Here is an 8,254-nt window from a genome sequence, read left to right on the forward strand (position 1 = left end):
TTGCATTGACGTGATCAAGGTTACTTATCTCGTACATGCCAGTTTTCGGTTGAGGTTTTTCCACTGTTGTTCGTTCGGTTCCCCACTGATAGTGGTTTTGGGCCATGCTCTCGATAAGCTGGTAAGCATCAGCATAAGGTTTGTTCATTAGTGCACCACCTGCAGCGGCGTCTATTGTCAACCTTGTATTGTATAAGAGACCATTATAAAATGTGTGAATTACTAACCAGTCTTCCAAACCATGGTGTGGGCAAAGTCTCATCATGTCTTTGTATCTTTCCCATGCTTCGAAAAGAGACTCGTTGTCTTTCTGTTTAAATCCGTTTATCTGGGCTCTTAACATAGCTGTTTTGCTTGGCGGAAAATATCGGGCAAGAAAAACTTTCTTCAACTCGTTCCATGTGGTGACTGAGTTGGAAGGAAGAGATTGAAGCCATCTTCTAGCGCTATCTCTTAATGAGAAAGGAAAAAGACGAAGTCGAATTGCCTCTGAAGTGACACCATTAGCTTTAACAGTATCAGCATATTGAACAAATACGGATAAATGAAGGTTTGGATCTTCGGTAAGATTTCCAGAGAATTGGTTCTGTTGCACAGCCTGCAACAGTGAAGGTTTAAGTTCAAAGTTGTTTGCTTCGATTGCGGGCGGAGCAATACTTGAATGCGGTTCATCTTGCGATGGAGCGGCGTAATCTCTAAGAGCACGAGCTGGTTCTGCCATCTCGGTTAAAGAAGGAAAAATGTTTTTGATATCAGGAAGGTTTATAGGAGGGAGATTGTTTTCAGCACGATATTCCCGAATTCGTCGTAAGACTCGGAGATATAGTTCGATATCGTTGATTCGTAAATAGAGCGGTTCGCCTTGAGAGCGAGTGCGTGGCATACAAATCAACGAAAGAAAGAATAGAAGGAAAAAGAAACCTTAGTCTCTACAGCGTAACGGAAGAGTTACGATATCGATTGAATAAAAGTCCCCGGCAACGGCGCCAAAAACTTGATCGCTCGACTGTGTGAGTCGAGAATGGGATACAAACTGCAAGTGCACAGTTCTATCGCGTAGTTTTAAAAGATATCGATCCCACAGGGACTTATGAATCGATGTACCGTTATCTAAGGTTACTACGTAAATCTAAGGTGAAAATGTTTGATTGTTTGGGGAAGGGAGCTAAGAGCTAAACTAATATCTAGATTAAATATCAATAAAACGGATATCGGTATGTAGTTCGTCAAAACTAGGGAATCAATTCCTTGTCGGTCTCTCGGTTTTAAAATAAATCGTTTCGACTAACTTTATTGGTTAAAGGTTTTATCTCAAACTCTCGCTCTGTTGAAGAAACCATGATCTTATGTTAATGTTGCTGTCACTTATAATTAAGTCAAAAATCATATTTTGAAAACAATAAAGTTGCAGAAACTCTTTTTAAGAAAATACTGACCGTTTTAAACACCCTTATCTCAAACTTTCGCTCTGTTGACTTAGGTTATACAATTAAATCTAAATGCTTAACTCTCGTCCTCACATTCAATCTTTAAAAATACTTTTTGGAAAAAGGTCAGAATTTAATTAATTCTAAAACTTGCTCTCGCCCTGAGATAGATTTAATGACTAACTTACACTGTCCAGTTAAAACCTCAAACTCTCGCTCTGTTGGTTTCAACTTCTTTATGTCTTTTACTTTTGTAAAAAATCTTGTTATTAAACCTGTAAGTTAAGACCATAAAAAGATTGATTCTAATTTTAAGTTTGAATAGACCGACTTAGTTTTGATCCCTCTTTCTGCTTACTTTACATACCGATACCTAGGCAAATTAGCCAGACATGCTAAATAAATAAGAATCTATATCATGCATAAACAGACTCATTCCAGGCATGCAATGTAAATAAACAGTAGAATAAAGCATAAAAATTAAATAACAATTAAAGAACCTGAATGCGTAATACAATGGTCTTGAACACTCCACCACAAGCCGGTAGGATTTGTTCTTCGATTCTTCAATTAAACAGTAAATTAAATCAAGGAAATAAAAAAACTCGAAAATAACGTAAGGTTAAATCCGGTATAAAGTTGCCCAGTAGTTTCCGGTGTAGAAACTACTACGCGAAAAATATCTAAAAGCTAGGAACGGGGAAAATAAATTGCAAGGGAAAAAGAAAACAAAACTTGCAAAATAAAATAAATAAAGTGAACGATGCTGGAAAGGAAGAAAAATAGGCAAAGGCGTGAAAAAATAAATTTGGCAGAGCTTCCGCAAGACTGAGCGTGCAAAAACTGTGTGTCTGGAAGTTCCCAATTTGCTGCTATTTATAAGCTGCTGGTGTAACCACTTTTCAAGGGTTTCCGCGTGCATGGTAGTAGGCTTCCGAGGGTTAAGCGTGAGTGGAAGTGGGCTTCAACGTGGTCAGTTGAGTTCCTTGCGCCAAAAATATAGAGGACTGGTGTGACGTTCGTCACACCATGTGTGACGTCCGTCACAGGGCTGCTTCGCGTGACGCTCGTCACGCGTCCTGTGACGTCCGTCACAGGCACAGCATTGGTGATTGTGCGCTTTGGGCTGGGCTTTGGCTTTTGGTTCCTTTTCTCTCCTTTTTGTTGCTTTTTACCCCTCATTTTCTTCCCTTTTTCACTTTTGCTTCAAAATGGGTACCTGATATAAATAGAAAAGAAATACTGCATAATATCTGATAAAATGGGATAAATTAGCGTAAATGATAAAATAATTTAATTGAATTAAGTCTTAAAAAGCGATATAATTTCGTGTTATCACACCCCACGGTGACACACTCGGACGAATAAATTTCTTATCCAACAGATCTTCCAACTGACTCTTCAATTCAGCTAACTCAACAGCAGACATACGGTACGGAGCCATCGATATCGGTCTAGTGCCAGGTACCAAATCAATCGAGAACTCAACTTCACGCTCTGGCGGCAATTCATTCACTTCTTCAGGAAACACATCAGGAAAATCACACACCACAGCCAGATCACAAATCACCAGTTTATCTTTAGCCTCTAAAGTCGCTAACAGCATAAACAACTCTGCCCCATCTGCTACTTCCTCATTCACCTGCCTCGCTGATAGAACCACACTCTCTCCTGCCTCAACCTCAGGAAATATTACAGTCTTATCAAAACAGTTGATGGAAACCCGGTTAAACACCAACCAGTTCATTCCCAAGATAACATCAATCTGCACTAGTGGAAGACACACAAGGTCTATCCCAAAGTCTCTACCAAAAATACTCAAAGGACAACTCAAGCAAACTGAAGTAGTAGTCACTGAACCCTTTGCAGGAGTATCAATCACCATACTACCAAGCATCTCAGATATCTCTAACTTAAGTTTCACAGCACAATCCAAAGATATAAAGGAATGAGTAGCACCTGTGTCAATAATAGCTACAAGAGGAAAGCCATTAATATAACACGTACCTCGGATCAAACGATCATCTGCAGAAGTCTCAGAACCCGATAAAGCAAAGACCTTGCCTCCTGACTGACTCTCTTTCTTCGGCTTAGGACACTGTGGACTGATATGACCCACTTCTCCACAGTTGAAACAAGTCACAGTCTTCAACCGACACTCTGCAGCCAAATGATCACCTTTTCCACACTTGAAACACTTCATCTCAGCACTGGTACACTCATGAACACGATGTCCAGCCCGACCACATCTGTAACACTTAACAGGAGCACTAGAGTCTCCCCCACTAGGCCTCTTCATCCCACTCTGCCGCTGGAAACCCTTGCCAGCTGCATACGGTTTTCCACGATCAATTTGATTCTTACCTTTCCTATCAACCCTTTGCTGATAGCTCTCTGCTCTGGCCTTGGAATCCTGTTCAAAAATCCTGCAACAGTCAACCAAATCAGAAAACACCCTGATCCGCTGATATCCAATAGCCTGTTTGATCTCGGGACGCAACCCGTTCTCAAACTTCACACATTTGGAAAATTCCCCAGTAGCCTCACTATAGGGAGTATAATACTTTGACAGCTCTGTGAACTTAGCAGCATACTCAGTAACAGACCGGTTACCCTGCTTCAATTCCAAGAATTCTATTTCTCTCTTTCCTCTGACATCCTCTGGAAAGTACTTCCTCAGAAATCTCTCTCTGAACACAGCCCAAGTGATTTCAGCATTCCCAGCAGATTCCAACTCGGTGCGGGTAGCAACCCACCAATCATCAGCTTCCTCTGACAGCATATGCGTACCGAACCTGACCTTCTGGTTATCGGCACACTCAGTTACTCGGAAGATTCTCTCGATCTCCTTCAACCACTTCTGAGCGCCATCTGGATCGTATGCTCCCTTAAACATTGGAGGATTGTTCTTCTGGAACTCACTCAGTTGACGAGCAGCTCCCATTCCCACAACATTCAGATTTCCTCCAAGTACTCCAGCTAGCATACCCAGAGCCTCAGCAATCGCAGCATCATCTCTACCTCTTCCAGCCATCTCTATTCTGAAAACCCAAACAAACTAAAACAATGAGTACTGATAGGTTACACAACACCTATACCGTACAGGGGAAACAGAATAATTACGACTCGACTCGACCGACTATGCTCTGATACCACTAATGTAACACCCTTCTAAATACCTCAAAATATTTAGTTAAAATAATAACATATCAATCAGAGTAATTATGCCCCGAAGGGTGTCACACAATCATTTCACAACATTTATCAAAACATCCTGTCATGCTCATTTATTAAATCAAAATAAGACTCTTTTGCATAATTCGCAGCGGGTACAAAACATCGACATTCAAATCATGTACTACATTACATGTAAAGTTGAATCAACAACTAAATTAAAACATAGTCAAACATTCCCTCCCGATGTTACATCTACCAGAGCATGACCCACTAAGGACGACACTAGACTCCATAGCACTAGCTTCTACTCAACTCACTGCTCGTTACCTGAAAAATAGATGTAAGGGTGAGTTCCTCAATCAATATAATAAGCATTATAGAACAACATGTAATGCTAAGTAAATAACACATCAATTCACCCTAATCATACTACGCACTCAGCATACGGCAATATCCGTTCAAACATCATATTCAACAGTAATATATATGGCATATGTATAATCTCAACCATACTCAACATCAACAACACAACACATAACACACATATAATACTGGAATACATCCATTCATATTATATGCCATACATTCATTATGAAATGAGACTCCACACATGCGGTACCGACTATTCTTGAACATACAGTTCAAGCTCACCGATCAAATCCAGATACGGCTACTAAGCTCACTAGTCCCACTCATTTGAGATCTAATGACTCACTCACCAATTCCTCACCATGGGAATTAGCTACAGCCCCGAAGGCTAGACTATGCACACTAATCATCTAGCATGCAAACATCAACAACAAACCCACCATGGTTCACTCACTAATTCCTCACCATGGGAATTAGCTACAGCCCCAAAGGCTAGAATAAGCATGCTAATCACCTAGCAATGCAACAACAACAGCAACAATTCAAGAATAGACATAAGCTCACACTCAAAGCCATAAAACAGTCTATTCACAAATGCATACATAACTGATACATTCACAGCATCATGCTTATCATCACACATCATTAATACATTTTATCACAAAAGCATATCACATCATGCCACATAATCAAATACAGTATTAGCACATTCTACTAATACCTATACTACTCAAAACAACGGGAAATGATCCCTGCTACATCATACATCAGCTAAGTACATCACTCAGCCTAAACAACCAAAAATTGCACAACAACAGCACAGAAAAATCACACTTCTGCCCATACGCGTATTGCCTATGCCCATACGCGTATTGCCCACACCTGACCAAATCCATACGCGTAATGCCCACGCCCATACGCGTATGCTACGCGTATCACATTCCCATACGCGTACCAACAGAGACCAAAACACGTTCAAAACATCATCTTCCTCATCCATACGCGTATTGCCTAGTGCCATACGCGTACCAGCCATCTCATACGCGTATTGCCTAGTGCCATACGCGTATGACCAGAAACCAGAACTCTCAGATCTGCAATGGCTTTCTCTGCTACGAGATCTATCCAATTTACCCTTCCACAGTCCAAATTTCACACAATATTACACATAACATCTAACACGAATCATACATTTTCGATTTCACAAATTGTTAACCTTTCTACCTCTAATTCCTACGAATTTCTCATCAATCATCACCCAAATTCGTTCATCAATAAGTCACAAGTTCATTACATATATCATTCAATCAGAGGCAATTTCAATGGTTTCTCACTACCCATCACATACTATCCCATAATACCCGTTAATCGATGATAAACCCCCCTTACCTGAGTTAATCCGGCACTTCCGTTAGCTTCAAGCTTTTCCTCTTCTCTTGCTCTGCCTCTTTGCCCTTTTTTCTTTCAGCCGCTTCTTTTTTCCTTTTTCACGTGAAAACCCTTTTCCAAAAATTAGGACTTTTTATTATTCCAACTTATTTTATTCCAACAAAATAATAACCCAATAATTATTATTCCAAAATAATGATAATAATCCAAACTTCCAATTATTCAATTAAATTAATAAATAAAATATTAATTTAAATTAAATAATTATCTTATTTTAATTGGGGTGTTACATATCCATGTGCCAAGACCAATTCAGGTTACGTACGATCACAAATCGGGATTGTAGAAATTCAAATGCTCGTTATGTATTTTCTTGCACCTTTTTAAAGTTCCACGAACAATTTTTTTATTCCATTGGGGCATTGAGATGCTTTTCACAAATGTAACTCATTCAAGATAAATGTAATCTGATATATAATAACTCATGTTGTATTCAGTATGATTGACTAAATAATGGACCTCAAGAGCTCGCCCTTGCATTACGTCGTTGAAGACATCAGATTGGTGCATCACATTGATATTGTTGTTTGAACCCGCTCGCAAACGAGTGTGTGCCAAATTCATAAGTCATGTGAAGCAACAACTTCAAGCATAAAAGTGGGTTTACCATGATCATTTCAAACATATTGTCCTTTCAATGTGTATCCCCATCTGCAGTAAATGCTTGATGTCTTTAGTGGTTGGCTTTCGCAAATATTATGGTCCAAATACATTTATCACATCCCTCATAAACTTATCAACACATTTCAGTGTCTTAGTTTCACCAGTTCTCAAATAGCCATCCACATTATCCGTAAGCGTTCCATATGCCAATATACGAATAATAACATTGCATTTTTTAGCGGTGAAATATTTGGCTTATCAGTTGCATCAACTCTTATAGCTGGAAATATTCATAATGATGACCAAGAGCTTCAAGGATGTGAAGGAATACATGTTTATGCATTCGATACCTTCGACGAAATTGCTCATTTGTGTACACCAGAACTTCTAAAAAATAATTATTGAATAACGACTCATGTATCTCTTCAATATTCCTCTCTATATTTCTTCTTTGGCGTCTGGGTCTACTTGAACTTGCAAATTCTTCTTGTGTCAGTATTTCAAAGTAAAGCCTCGCAAGCTCTTCATCCATGTCGTCATTCATATAATCCATGAACATTTTTGCAATATGGGAAGGATTGGAAGAATCCATGTTAAGTGAAGTTCGTAATGAACGAATAAATATAGAAGTTAGGAATGATTATGAAATTTAGTTTGCATGCTATAATATTTAGTTTGAATAACGACTAGTTTGAGTAACAATTAGTTTAACATGCGGCTAATTTGACTAATGACTAGTTAAAGTGTGTTTGAGTAACGGCTAGTTCACTAATGACTAGTTTGACTAATGACTAATTTGACTAACGACTAGTTTGAATAATGATTAGTCTAAATAAAATTGAGTTTGAGTAATATGCCGACATACATAATAATTTTAATTAAGTCCAACATACATAATAATAAAGTTCAAAATATATAAGAAAGACTAATGATATACTAAAATATATAATAGTTAAGTTTATCATACATAATAATATCACGTTATACAAAAACTCATAATCCTGTAGCTATCTTGGATTCATATGTAATGTATAGTTTGTGAGAATTTTCAAATCATTTATCTCCGATCTTTTCGTATCACGCATAACCCTTTTCCTCTCTATCTCGACATTTTCGCCCTCAATATATGCATAATCACGTGCAAACTCCGATATTAATTCAATTATTTTAATTCATCTTTTAAAGCATTGTACTTGATCTTGGAATTAGAAATTTCCACATGATTTTCT

At 38.4% G+C, this 8,254-nt stretch overlaps 1 pseudogene; it reads left to right on the forward strand.

Annotated features, from left to right (window-relative positions):
• Positions 1-236: 236 nt before the first annotated feature.
• LOC127109130 (uncharacterized) lies at positions 237-336 on the forward strand (annotated as a pseudogene).
• Positions 337-8,254: the final 7,918 nt, after the last annotated feature.

Source organism: Lathyrus oleraceus, chromosome 7 (assembly GCF_024323335.1).
Source record: "Lathyrus oleraceus cultivar Zhongwan6 chromosome 7, CAAS_Psat_ZW6_1.0, whole genome shotgun sequence".
Classification (NCBI taxonomy): domain Eukaryota; kingdom Viridiplantae; phylum Streptophyta; class Magnoliopsida; order Fabales; family Fabaceae; genus Lathyrus; species Lathyrus oleraceus.